At 41.7% G+C, this 12,333-nt stretch overlaps 1 protein-coding gene across 5 annotated transcripts in view; it reads left to right on the top strand.

Annotated features, from left to right (window-relative positions):
* The window catches only part of wdr26a (WD repeat domain 26a), a 167,137-nt gene that overhangs the window by 45,027 nt on the left and 109,777 nt on the right, over positions 1 to 12,333 (top strand). The window lies entirely within an intron of this gene.

The raw sequence follows: 12,333 nt of genomic DNA, 5'->3' as shown, positions 1-12,333 counted from the left end.
TTAAATCGTAAGCACATACCTGGGGTCCAAAACTTTCAGCATGTGAATAAATCCCGGCTTTTCCACAGTATATATGGTGAGTCCACTCTGAACTACGGGAGCCCAGCGGGGAGCAGCGGTGGCGGATGTTAAATAGAAACTCGATTTTCATTAAAACAAATCGACCTAAACTACAAATTCGAATTAATCGATAAAAACGATTTATCGCTTAGCCCTATAAATATTACAGGTTATTATACATTGTATGCAATAGTGGCCGTCTCTCCCCCACATAACCCCAGCTCATTTTGAAGTGTAGTGAACATCGTGTGGATAGATGACAGTAGATTCAAAACAATACAACACAAGATAAATTTTATGTTTGTTCCTTATTTTGCTGCTCATTTTTATTTGCTAGCTTAATGTGTGATACCAATTGAGTAAGAGATTGCGTTAGTTGTTGCCAGATGTCTTGTGAGTGTGTTGCTTAAAGAGAGACATGTCTTGATCAAAGTTAATTTCCTCCTGATTTGTCAGTATGAAAAATGCTGTTTGTGTCAGTATGTTTAGAAGGGTTAGGGCTCGTGAGAAAGACTTACTTCAGTGACTATGAGATGAGAGAATAGGTCATAATCTGTACTCACGTTCACTTTTCCCCTTGGAATGAAAAGACTCAGGACCAGCGCTAGTCTCCTAAAGGGGAAGGGCAGTGGCGAAACCCACGTGACACAGAGGGGAAGTGAGCCATCTGGATTTATCAATGGTCTCTGCTCTCTTTCTCTGTCCCTCTCAAACACACAAACATACTTTAAACACAACTGCAGGGCTCAATTTTTGTCTCTGTTCTCAACCTGTGTCTTGTACTCTCATTGGCTGTAGCTTGCTGACAGAATCCCTGAGGTCCAGATATTCAGCATGCTAGATATCTGGAGTGCATCTGCATTGCATTGGCAACTTCTCGCCTCACATCTTTGTACAGTTAGTGTTCACACACCGATTTTGCAAGTGCGAAGCCAACACTGATTTTCATCTTATCTGGGGCCTCTTTTAGGGAGCTCCACCAACTATATGCTAGTGGCAAATCAGGGCTTAAGTTGTGGTAGTGTTAACTAGGCATAATGCAACATGTTTCAAGATCTTCCTCAAAGCTGAGAATGACATCATTGAAGCTCTGAGGATGCTTTCTGATAATTTTAGAGAAATGGAGGAACAACAGAAACGCAAGTATGCGGCAGAGAATAACAAGCTATCACCTGCAGAGAATGCGCTGAAACAGCTTATTGATGGGAACTACTGCAAGCTTGAGTTTGGAGCCATGCAAGCGTTCAGCAGCAAGTAACTTTGAATCCTGCAAAATGGCTACATGGATGACAAAGTCCAGTTGAGACAACTACCACTGATGTAACACCAGCTCCTTAGGCCATCAGTGAAATGTTGAGATGGCAGTACAAAGCAGGGGCAAAAATCCCATTTCATAGTTGGGGGGGGACAATAAACAGTAAAATTTTAGAGAATAATTCCAGGGGGGGACAAGGAAAAAAAGTTGTCTTTTATACAGCATCTTTTACCGTAATTTGATGCTTTAATCTTCTCTCTATCTCTCCAACAGGCAGGCATAGGACCTTTCTTAGCACTGGCTGAGTCCACCTGCACATGTCCAGATTTAAAACAAAATGATTGAAATCAAATACTTAAGAGAAATGGCTTAACAACTAAACATATCCTGCAATTAAACTGGTACACTGGTTTATAAACAGTGTGCTGTGAGATCTGCCGCTGCGCACCTCACAACCGTGTGTAATAGTCGCTCGTAATGACCGCCCCTCGTCGGTTAAACTGCACGTCTTTCATGTTTGTCTCACTGACAGGTGGAGAGCCTACAGACAGGTACCATTAGCTACGAGCTGCTCCACCACTGACTGCTCTTGTCCTGTCCTCTCCCTCTTCTTTCTCTTCTGTCCTCTCTGACTGTCACTAAACTCTGAGCTTAATCATTAGCTTTTAGCTTAGCAGCACTCGTAATTGAGTAGGCTTTTGAACAATGCAGGAGAAATGTTGCAGACAGTTTATATTATCAGCCTGGGCGTGGGGCTTGTTGTAACAGTAAATGGGATGTGTTGTAACTTGTGTAAGTCCCCCCCGTGATTTCCGCCCTGGTACAAAGGATATTGTTGATCATAAAGGTGTTTCTGTAGAACAATAGACTTACGATGTGAGAACAGTGAGGACCCAAGATCTGAAAACCAGTGTTAAGATGACAGTGATACTGAAGAATGACATTTTGAGTTTACAGAGTGTGACGGGTTTGACTTGATTTCCTTTCTTTTGAAATCTGTTTCGGGGTGCCAGCCAGGTTTCTCTCCTGGCATTTAAGATTAGTCAGTCAGTTTGTCTATTTGTTTGAAAATGTCACACAAGGATGAACACTTAAAATGAACACCCTTACACTGAATGAACGTGAAAACCACAACACAAATAATTTTCAAACCTAATATGAGTGTATATTTCAAACACCGGCAAAAATAAACAATTCTCAAAGTTCACCACACAAAGAACAAGCCAACACAAAATTCCACTTCGGGTTTTTCCTTTTACTCAGTCTCTTTCAAATGTTCAAAGAATCAAAAAAAAAAAAAAAAATCAAATTCAGTTCATCAAAGTTCAGTTCATCAACAAAGTTCAGTTCATCAACGAAGTTACTTTCAGTGCAGTTCAAAAAAATATCAGCAACCTTTAACAAAAAAACTCCTTGAGCAACAAATAGTCACGATAGTGTGGTGCTGGAAATAACAGAACAACATACAGTACAGGCCAAAAGTTTGGACACACCTTCTCATTCAATGCGTTTTCTTTATTTTCATGACTATTTACGTTGTAGATTCTCACTGAAGGCATCAAAACTATGATGAACACATGCGGAGTTATGTACTTAACAAAAAAAGGTGAAATAACTGAAAACATGTTTTATATTCTAGTTTCTTCAAAATAGCCACCCTTTGCTCTGATTACTGCTTTGCACACTCTTGGTATTCTCTCGATGAGCTTCAAGAGGTAGTCACCTGAAATGGTTTTCCAACAGTCTTGAAGGAGTTCCCAGAGGTGTTTAGCACTTGTTGGCCCCTTTGCCTTCACTCTGCGGTCCAGCTCACCCCAAACCATCTGGATTGGGTTCAGGTCCGGTGACTGTGGAGGCCAGGTCATCTGCCGCAGCACTCCATCACTCTCCTTCTTGGTCAAATAGCCCTTACACAGCCTGGAGGTGTGTTTGGGGTCATTGTCCTGTTGAAAAATAAATGATAGTCCAACTAAACGCAAACCGGATGGGATGGCATGTCGCTGCAGGATGCTGTGGTAGCCATGCTGGTTCAGTGTGCCTTCAGTTTTGAATAAATCCCCAACAGTGTAACCAGCAAAACACCCCCACACCATCACACCTCCTCCTCCATGCTTCACAGTGGGAACCAGGCATGTGGAATCCATCCGTTCACCTTTTCTGCATCTCACAAAGACACGGCGGTTGGAACCAAAGATCTCAAATTTGGACTCATCAGACCAAAGCACAGATTTCCACTGGTCTAATGTCCATTCCTTGTGTTTCTTGGCCCAAACAAATCTCTTCTGCTTGTTGCCTCTCCTTAGCAGTGGTTTCCTAGCAGCTATTTGACCATGAAGGCCTGATTGGCGCAGTCTCCTCTTAACAGTTGTTCTAGAGATGGGTCTGCTGCTAGAACTCTGTGTGGCATTCATCTGGTCTCTGATCTGAGCTGCTGTTAACTTGCCATTTCTGAGGCTGGTGACTCGGATGAACTTATCCTCAGAAGCAGAGGTGACTCTTGGTCTTCCTTTCCTGGGTCGGTCCTCATGTGTGCCAGTTTCGTTGTAGCGCTTGATGGTTTTTGCGACTCCACTTGGGGACACATTTAAAGTTTTTGCAATTTTCCAGACTGACTGACCTTCATTTCTTAAAGTAATGATGGCCACTGGTTTTTCTTTAGTTAGCTGATTGGTTCTTGCCATAATATGAATTTTAACAGTTGTCCAATAGGGCTGTCGGCTGTGTATTAACCTGACTTCTGCACAACACAACTGATGGTCCCAACCCCATTGATAAAGCAAGAAATTCCACTAATTAACCCTGATAAGGCACACCTGTGAAGTGGAAACCATTTCAGGTGACTACCTCTTGAAGCTCATCGAGAGAATGCCAAGAGTGTGCAAAGCAGTAATCAGAGCAAAGGGTGGCTATTTTGAAGAAACTAGAATATAAAACATGTTTTCAGTTATTTCACCTTTTTTTGTTAAGTACATAACTCCACATGTGTTCATTCATAGTTTTGATGCCTTCAGTGAGAATCTACAATGTAAATAGTCATGAAAATAAAGAAAATGCATTGAATGAGAAGGTGTGTCCAAACTTTTGGCCTGTACTGTATATATTTCAGTAACACTCCTAATGAATGGTCCAGCTCCAAAAATAGAAAATTTATTTGTGGATGCAGAATTTTTTTAATCGTGGCAGGCCACCAAAAATAAATGAATGTGTGGAAAACCCTGCATGGGAACCAGATACAAAGTCATTTCTATGAAAGTTGCTCAGTGGTGCATGACGCTTGGATCTATAAAGAGACCTGGATACAGTGTTGGAGGCGGGGCCCTATTTTTGCCTATGAGAGTTGCTTAGTGGTGCATGAAGCCAATGCCTATGTTTTTATATTGTTGTTTATTTTGTTTTTATTGTTATTTATTCCCCCTTTTGTTCCAGGGAAACAAAGAAATCTACACTAAAATAAAATAACCGAACTGTTCTTAAGTAATGAAGCTCCTCATTACACTACCTTTGAATCAGCACAAATTCAGTCATAGAAGTTTATGAAACAATCTTTAATATAACTTTTTAAATGAAAAACATTCTTAAGAAAACTGTTTCACAAAAATGTATCCACTGATGCCCCCACTTACATGCTGACGTATTGCGGTAAGTGAGTTGTGTCATTTCCGGTGTTTCTGTGACAGCGTCTCTGTACTGCTCTGGTGGATTCTGCTAGCCTGCTTTCTCACTTCAGCTGCTTTAACGTTGCTTTAACGTCTACTTCAAGTCTTAACCCACACTGGTTCTGTTTAAGCACTTATAGCTCTCCTCCTTTCTACGACTTTCTCGCTAATCTCTTAGCTGTTGTTTGCACGTTACTAGCCTTGGTAGCTACATTAGCTTTACAGTTAGCGATGGCTTCTCCCTCTGCTCTCTCTTGCTCGGTGTGCCAAATGTTCAGTTATGCCTCTGCCTCCTTTAGCGACAGTGGTAATTGTAATAAGTGTAGCTTATTTGCTGCATTGGAGGCGAGGCTTAGTGAATTAGAAGCGCGGCTCCGCACCATGGAAAACCATTCAGTAGCTGCGGTAGTTAGCCAGCCCCCTGTAGCCGGTGCGGAGCCACATAGCATAGCCTTAGCCTCTGCTAACTGTCCTCCGGCAACTCCCGTTCAGCCGGGAGGTTGGGTTACGGTTCGCCAGAAGCACAGCTCCAAGCCGAAGCCCACAGCTCACCACCAGCCTGTTCACGTTTCCAACCACTTTTCCCCACTCAGCAACACACCCGCTGAGGATAAACTCTGGTTATTGGCAGCTCTATTCTGAGGAACGTGAAGTTAGCAACACCAGCAGCCATAGTCAAATGTATCCCTGGGGCCAGAGCGGGCGACATTGAATCAAATTTAAAACTGCTGGCTAAAGCTAAACGTAGATTCAGTAAGATTGTTATTCACATCAGCGGCAATGACACCCGGTTACGCCAATCGGAGGTCACTAAAATTAATATTGCCTCGGTGTGTGAATATGCAAAAACGACGTCGGACTCCGTAGTTTTCTCTGGACCCCTCCCAAATCTGACCAGTGATGACATGTTTAGCCGCATGTCATCACTTAATCGCTGGCTGTCCAGATGGTGTCCAGCAAACGATGTGGGTTTCGTTAATAATTGGCAAACTTTCTGGGGAAAACCTGGTCTTATTAGGAGAGACGGCATTCATCCCACTTTGGATGGAGCTGCTCTCATTTCTAGGAACCTGGCAAACTTTATTAGTAATTTAAATCCCTGACAACCCAGAGTTGAGACCAGGACTCGGAGACGCAGTCCTATACGCCTCTCTGAGCTTCTAGTTCAGTTACCCAGCCATAGTTTTCATAGTTTTATACAAACGGTGTCTGTCCCCCGACCACCTAAATTATTTAAATCTAAAATTAAACAAAGAGGAGTTGTGCATAACAACCTCATAAAAATTAAAACCTCTTCTGTGACAGAAAGACAAAACAGGAGAATTAAATGCGGACTGTTAAATATCAGGTCTCTGTCGTCTAAAGCAGTGTTAGTAAACGAATTAATATCAGATAATCATATTGATTGACTCAGTCTCACAGAAACCTGGCTGTGTCAAGATGAATATGTCAGTCTCAATGAGTCCACTCCTCCCAGTCATAATAATACCCACATTCCTCGAGGCAGCGGCCGAGGAGGGGGAGTTGCAGCCATTTTTAACTCTAGTCTGTTAATCAGCCCTAAACCTAAACTAGATTATAATTCATTTGAAAGCCTTGTTCTTAGTCTTTTACATCCGACCTGGAAAACCTCGCAGCCACTTTTATTTGTTATAGTGTACCGTGCTCCTGGCCCGTATTCTGAATTTGTATCTGAATTCTCAGAGTTTTTATCCAGTTTAGTTCTTAAATCAGATAAGGTTATTATTGTAGGCGATTTTAACATTCATGTCGACGTTGATAATGACTCCCTGGCTACCGCGTTTATCTCATTATTAGACTCCATTGGCTTCAGTCAGGGTGTACATGAACCCACTCATTGTTTTAACCATACCCTCGATCTAGTTCTGACGTATGGAATTAAAATTGATAACCTAAAAGTCTTTCCACAGAATCCCTCGCTTTCGGATCATTATCTGATTACTTTTGATTTCTTTTTACTTGATTACATGCCACTCAGCAACAGTTACTATACTAGATGTTTATCAGATAGTGCTGTCGCAAAATTTAAGGAAAAGATTACTCCGTCATTAAATTCAATACCAAGTCCCTCAGTAACAGAGGTTTCCTGTACCGACTTTGATCATTTTGTCGATAGCGCCATAGGCTCGCTGCGAACAACACTTGACTCTGTAGCTCCTCTTAAAAAGAAGTTAAAAAAGCAAAGAAAGTTCGCTCCTTGGTATAACTCTCAAACCCTAAGTTAAAACAAATATCGCGAAAATTTGAAAGGAATTGGCAATTGACCAAACTGGAAGAATCTCGTTTAATCTGGACAGACAGTCTCAAAACTTATAAGAGGGGCCTCCGCAATGCCAGAGCAAACTATTACTCAGCATTAATAGAAGACAATAAGAACAACCCCAGGTTTCTTTTCAGCACTGTAGCCAGGCTGACTGAGAGTCAAAGCTCTATTGAGCCTTGTATTCCTTTAGCCCTTAGCAGTAATGGTTTTATGAGCTTTTTTAATGACAAAATTCTAACTATTAGAGGCAAAATTCATGACCTCCTGTCCTCAGATAGTACATATCTAACCTCAAACACAGCTGTAAAACCTAATATATATTTTGATTGCTTCTCCCCAATTTCTCTTCAAGAATTGACAGCAGTGATTTCTTCACCTAAATCATCAACGTGTCTCTTAGACCCCATCCCAACTAGGCTACTTAAGGAGGTCTTTAGTTAACACTCATATATTAGATATGATCAATATATCCTTATTAACAGGCTATGTACCACAGTCTTTTAAGGTAGCTGTAATTAAACCTCTACTAAAAAAAGCCCACCCTGGATCCAGAGGTGTTAGCCAACTATAGACCAATATCTAATATTCCCTTTATGTCAAAGATCCTTGAGAAAGTAGTCACAGACCAGCTGTGTGATTTTCTCCATGATAATAATTTATTTGAGGAATTTCAGTCAGGATTTAGAGTGCATCATAGCACTGAGACAGCACTAGTTAAAATTACAAATGACCTTCTGATTGCTTCAGACAAAGGACTTGTCTCTGTACTTGTTTTATTAGATCTTAGTGTGGCGTTTGACACAATTGACCATCAAATTCTACCGCAGAGACTGGATCACTTAATTGGCCTAAAAGGTTCTGCACTAAGCTGGTTTAAATCTTATTTATCTGATCGTTTTCAGTTTGTTGACGTTCATAATGAATCATCCTTACGAACCAAAGTTTGTTTTGGAGTTCCGCAAGGTTCTGTGCTCGGGCCAATCCTATTTACTCTATATATGCTTCCTTTAGGTAACATCATTAGAAATCACTCTAAATTTCCATTGTTATGCGGATGATACTCAGTTGTATTTATCGATGAAGCCAGAAGAAAGTAATCAATTAACTAAACTCCATAACTGCCATAAAGACATAAAAACTTGGATGAGCAGCAATTTCCTGATGTTAAATTCAGACAAAACTGAAGTTATTGTTCTTGGCCCCAAACAACTCAGAGACTCTTTATCTGATGACATAGTTTCTCTAGATGGCATTGCTCTGGCCTCTAACACTACCGTAAGAAACCTCGGAGTAATATTTGATCAAGATTTGTCTTTTAATTCTCATTTAAAACAAACCTCATGGACTGCATTTTTTCATTTGCGTAATATTGCGAAAATTAGGCCTATCCTGACCCGAAAAGATGCAGAAAAATTGGTCCACGCTTTTGTTACCTCAAGGCTGGATTACTGTAACTCTCTATTATCAGGTAGCTCTAGTAAGTCCTTAAAAACTCTCCAGCTAATTCAGAATGCAGCAGCACGTGTACTAACAGGAACTAAGAAACAAGATCATATTTCTCCTGTTTTAGCTTCTCTGCACTGGCTCCCTGTAAAATCCAGAATTTAATTTAAAATCCTACTGTTAACTTATAAACCTCTAAATGGTCAAGCTCCGTCATATCTTAGAGAGCTCATAGTGCCATATTACCCCACCAGAACACTGCGCTCTGAGAACGCAGGGTTACTCGTGGTCCCTAAAGTCTCCAAAAGTAGATCAGGAGCTAGAGCCTTCCGCTATCAGGCTCCTCTCCTGTGGAATCATCTTCCTGTTACGGTCCGGGAGGCAGACACCGTCTCCACATTTAAGACTAGACTTAAGACTTTCCTCTTTGATAAAGCTTATAGTTAGGGCTGGCTCAGGCTTGCCCTGTACCAGCCCCTAGTTAGGCTGACTTAGGCCTAGTCTGCTGGAGGACCCCCCTATAATACACCGGGCACCTTCTCTCTTTCTCTCTCTCTCTCTGTCTCTCTCTCGTATTCTATTACTGCATCTTGCTAACTCGGCCATTCTGGATGTCACTAACTCGGCTTCTTCTCCGGAGCCTTTGTGCTCCACTGTCTCTCAGATTAACTCATATCGCAGCGGTGCCTGGACAGCGTGACGTGTGTGGTTGTGCTGCTGCCGTGGTCCTGCCAGATGCCTTCTGCTGCTGCTGCCATCATTAGTCATTAGTCATACTTCTACTGTTATTATACACATATGACTATTGTCACACATGTATACTACCAGATATTAATACATACTTTCAACATATTGTACCACAGTAGCCAGAACTATAACTATAATATTATTACTTTCAATAATGTTGTTGTAAGCTACTGTCATTACCTGCATCTCTCTCTCTCTCTCTCTCTCTCTCTCTCTCTCTCTCTCTCTCTCTCTCTCTCTCATTGTGTCATGCGGATTACTGTTAATTTATTATGCTGATCTGTTCTGTACGACATCTATTGCACGTCTGTCCGTCCTGGAAGAGGGATCCCTCCTCAGTTGCTCTTCCTGAGGTTTCTACCGTTTTTTTGCCCCGTTAAAGGGGGTTTTTTGGGGAGTTTTTCCTTATCCGCTGCGAGGGTCATAAGGACAGAGGGATGTCGTATGCTGTAAAGCCCTGTGAGGCAAATTGTGATTTGTGATATTGGGCTTTATAAATAAAATTGATTGATTGATTGATTGAGTTGGCTGATAACTGCCATATGAAGAAGCAGCCAAGCCACCGTGCCTTTCATACTCAAACAGAAATGTATACAAAAGTGTGTGCAAGATACATAGAACAAATAAACACACACTAATACTCACTGTATGACATTAACATAAAACAATGAATGCACGTTACTTATTGCTGATTATTATTAAAAAAAACAACAACAATAAACAGCTCACAGAAAGACTGCGTGCGCTTACTTTCACATGCGGAAATGACGTCATCAGCTGGGTGATCATGTGCTATCCGAAGATGGCCGAGTGATACGAGTGCATTTCCCACAAATGTTTTTTCGATTCACAAATAAAAACTGAGTTCACAAGTGCCTGTTCGAAAGTTGTAAATGTTAGGAAGATATTCACAAATGCTTTTCATTTATTTGCAAATTAATGTATTCACAGATATTTTTTGTATTTGTGGAATGTGTTTTATATTTACAGATTACACATTTACACACAGATTGTCGATCTGTTCACACACACATAATTATGAAACGTGTGTAGATCAAGAAATATTTGTAGATCACCCTCTGTGCATTTACAGGTATTAATGAGACAAATCTAACTCCATATGTCATGCCCTTAAATATTCTTGGTTCAGAGGCCTCGCCCTTGCAGGTCACAACATGGAGAGGAGAAACATTGCAAAGAAGAGAAACTTTTCCGAGCTGGAAATCGACACCTCTCGCCTCTCGCCTCTCGCCTCTCGCCTCGCCTCACAGCAAGAGGGTTGCTGGTTCGATCCCGGGCGTGGGAGCCCTTCTGTGCGGAGTTTGCATGTCTCCGTGTCAGCGTGGGTTCTCTCCGGGCACTCCGGCTTCCTCCCACAGTCCAAAGACATGCAGATTGGGGACTAGGTTAATTGATAACTCTAAATTGTCCGTAGGTGTGAATGTGAGCGTGAATGGTTGTTTGTCTCTATGTGTCAGCCCTGCGATAGTCTGGCGACCTGTCCAGGGTGTACCCTGCCTCTCGCCCGATGTCAGCTGGGATAGGCTCCAGCCCCCCCGCGACCCTCAAGAGGATGAAGCGGTTAGAAGATGAATGAATGAATGAATGAAATCGACACGTCTCACGTCTGAATAAAATTCTGAATAAAAAGTCTGAATAAAATTCTCAATAAGTAGCCTATGCCTAATGATGATGATAATAAAAAAATGAATCTTTTATTCATCCATAGCCTAATAGCCTATGCCTGGTAATTCTTTATGTTTAGGTCAGATTGGTTAGGTTAGATTGATGTATAGACGTCTCTTTCCCAATGCAAGTGTATAGGAATGAGTCTTTTTGGGCTCAGTGGCATCATATTTTGGTCTGGGAAGCTGTAGTTACACGGTTTGGACACTATGTCAGAATGGCCCCACTTCTTGGGGCCTGGCATACTCCATTAGCCTAGTTTAAGATCACTTAATGAGCATGTTACACAATAATGCTGTACACAATAAAAAAACATACACACAGTAACAGGTACATACAAGTAGGGCTGTGTGGTATACCGGTTCATACTGAAAACCGGTATTTATTTTCGTTATGATATGAATTTTTCATATACCGCAATACCAGTGAATAGCCCAAACAACGCCCGGAACGTGTGCGGCGGGAAAGTGTTTCAGCAGGGACCCATTTCACTGCTGCACACCACAGGCGTGCTAGAGCTGGCGAGAGTGAGAGCATAGAGAAAAGTTTAGAGGTGAGAATGGCTGCCGGAGAGAGTCCTGAAAGCGAAGCAACTGTACACGTTGTTGAAGAAGAACTCGTATCAAAAAGAGCAGTGTTTCCCCTATATGCAACTAACAGCGGTGCATTGCCATTTACAATTCTCCTCTGCTCTCTGTATCGCGCACAGTGGAGTTTCGCCCCGATGCGCGCACACACACACACACTAGAGCGCGGCTCGGGCCACATTTTCCTGACCGTAGCCAACCAGAGTCCGAGACAATTATAACAGAGCACAGCACTAATGGAGCGGAGTCTGTGTTGTGTTCACGAAAATAACAAATTCCAACACTTGAATAGGTCATAGCATAACACAGCAACATGTCAAGTGGGCCAAACCCGAGCAAAATACCGTGAAAGCGATATGAGTTTTTAAAAAAACGTGAAGTGAAAATTTTGTCATACCGTCCAGCCCTACATACAAGGAATATGAACAAATTGTAAATAGAATGGAGTATTGGTGAATCAAGTACAAGATTACATTGGTTACACTGAAGAAGCTGCCACCAGAGAAGAATTAGAATGATTATCACTGTCGCTTGATAAGTGACTTGAATAGTGAATATCAAGGTTGTTGTTGGTAAATGTTATGTCATAGATAATAGTGAAAAGCATAATACATT

This window comes from Epinephelus lanceolatus, chromosome 10 (assembly GCF_041903045.1).
Source record: "Epinephelus lanceolatus isolate andai-2023 chromosome 10, ASM4190304v1, whole genome shotgun sequence".
Lineage (NCBI taxonomy): Eukaryota > Metazoa > Chordata > Actinopteri > Perciformes > Serranidae > Epinephelus > Epinephelus lanceolatus.
Note: the sequence above shows the minus strand (reverse complement) of the source record. Positions and strands in the feature narration are given on the sequence as shown.